We start from the raw sequence: 2,576 nt of genomic DNA, 5'->3' as shown, positions 1-2,576 counted from the left end.
GATTTTTTACGCACAGTGGAGAAATACTTGTAGTATTATTGCAGAAACATTATAATAATGCAGCAACATTGCTGTAATATTACAACATTACTGCAATATTTATTATAAGATTTTGTATATAAATTTTGTATATAATTTAAATATAAAAAATTAGAAGTAGAAGTTAAATATAACATACAACGAATACAAATAAAATATGACTTTATAATTAATTATGTCTATATTTTATAGACGTGTTCCGATATACACTGCCAGTATTGAAAAATCTACAGTACGTAACGTGAATTATAAATTTTCAGCACTGGCTGTGTATATCGGAACACGCCTATAAAATATAAAGACATAATTAATTATGAAGTATATATTATTATGTATATATACATATTTTATTTGTATTCATTATATGTTGCATTAACTCCTACTTCTAATTTTTTACGTCTTATTCTCGTGTTCATTATGCATTATATTTAATCCTTACTTCTAATTGTTTTATGTCTATAAATTATAGGCACAATTCCTACAAATTATAGACATCGACTACATTTATATCTTATATCCGTTCCACTAATGTAGATTAACTTTAATCTCGGTTCAACTTACTTTTCGTCTTTTTCTAATTTTTAGAACTAGAAAAACACGAAGATAAGTTGAACTGAGATTAAAATTAATGTATATTGGTAGAAATAGACATTAATCGAATTTAATAATATTCGTAGTTAGAAACTAACCATTCTATTTTTTAGAGGAAATATATAATTATGAGATTGTCAATTTCATAACTACAGATGTTATAAAACCTGATTAAATGTACCGTGCAAACGTGATCATTAATTCTTATTCTTCCATTATGTCCAGATCCTTACTTTATTGATATACACAAATCAATATATACAAGTCTTAACACTCAAAGTGAACTTTCTAGCAGAGACACAAATCGACACAGTGACAAGAGTCATTCTTGTCTTTGTTTCTTACTGATTTTTGAACAAAGACAGAATGATCTTTGTGTTTCTCTTGGAAATATTTTTAAATATTTTAAAAATACTGCTGTAACATTGCTGAAGTAATATTGCAAAAAGAAGTCTTCGCAATGTTTCTGCAATATTGCATTGCAATATGCAACATTGAAATGTTGTAGCAATATTGCTACAAGTTTCTGTGCTGTACGGGTCTTCGAGGAAGAAGATTCTTATTGTCTCCAAGAAATGACTTAAGGATGTTTAGAGGACGAGATTAGCCTTTCGATTCGCTTATTGCTTACGTTTTTCTAATACTATTAGCTCAAACATCACGAAATTAATCTCAGTAACGTGCTCACGTGTTCAACATTAGTTTATATAGAGTCTCTGAAAAAAATCCAAAGTGTTTATGATCTTCTCTTTCCCGGGTCTCTTAAATTTGACTGGCGCGTTATCGACACAACGAGCGAGCTGATAGGAGACCATCAATAATTACCTGGACCCATGCCCACCTAACTCTAACGAAGGACGATTTCTAACGATCCCCTCGCCAGCGTCCAACTTCTGGACGTAATTAATTCCCGGGCTAACCTGGAATGCTATAATTAATTGCTGGTGGGGATGATGAGGGGTAGAGTGCAACGGGTGCAACAATATGTACCCCCGCTTCGATTAGAAGTGTGTTGGGGTTGGGTGGCACGATACCGGAGGAAAGGGGAGAGAGAGGGGTAGACGGTGGGGACCGCCTCCACTCGCAGTTATGCAATTAATTAAATTCAGTTTGTTATTCGCCGTCGACTGTTAATTGCCGCAAAACTTCAAGAAACTGCACACGCTTGACGTTTCAAAATGCATCGCGTCGCGCTCGCGATCGTATTCAAGATCGCGATAGTAACTTATATTATTCCAATTGTTGTTTTCAGTATCGGGCATCGGAATTAGAGTCTACGAATTTTTCTCGTCGTCTCAAAAGGTCTCGTTAACGTTCCTGTGATAATTCCGCGCGCGACTCTCGATCCACAGAGGAGCAGAAAAATAAGCACGGAAAGAACCTCAACGGAGGGATTACGTCAGTGACACGCTCATATAATTAACAGACGCGTGTACAACTGCGCACGTGATGCACGCTGGTAACCGCGCCCGTTTGACCTCGGATTTAATTGATACGCTTGCAAGACAGCCGGCAAATAAAAGATTAGGACGTAACGCGAGCGGTTTAATTAGCGAGGAGAGGTTTCCCTCTCTTTCACTTTCACGTAACGAACCGTCTTGCGGTTATGCTTGTCGGTTGTGAAAAAAAAGTTACGATCCAGATTAACGAGAAAAATCGACACCTTTGGACGCTGTAAAAAAATGAATCATCGAGACGATGATTTCTTTATTTTTTAAAATCTTATTAAAAACGAGATTTACAACATCACGGCCAATATTTACAATTTTATGTGTGTGTGTGTGTGTGTGTGTGTGTGTGTGTGTGTGTGTGTGTGTGTGAGATCTATACAGTATTTAAGAATGTCTTAAGTACAATGTTACACAGTTGGAAAATTTGTATTAAATTTAACACATTTTATATGTTTCAAAGATCTATAAAATTTTTATTTTAGATAAGATGAATAG

The sequence above is a fragment of the Atta colombica genome, unplaced genomic scaffold (genome assembly GCF_001594045.1).
Source record: "Atta colombica isolate Treedump-2 unplaced genomic scaffold, Acol1.0 scaffold105, whole genome shotgun sequence".
In the NCBI taxonomy this organism is placed as follows: Eukaryota; Metazoa; Arthropoda; class Insecta; order Hymenoptera; family Formicidae; genus Atta; species Atta colombica.
Note: the sequence above shows the minus strand (reverse complement) of the source record.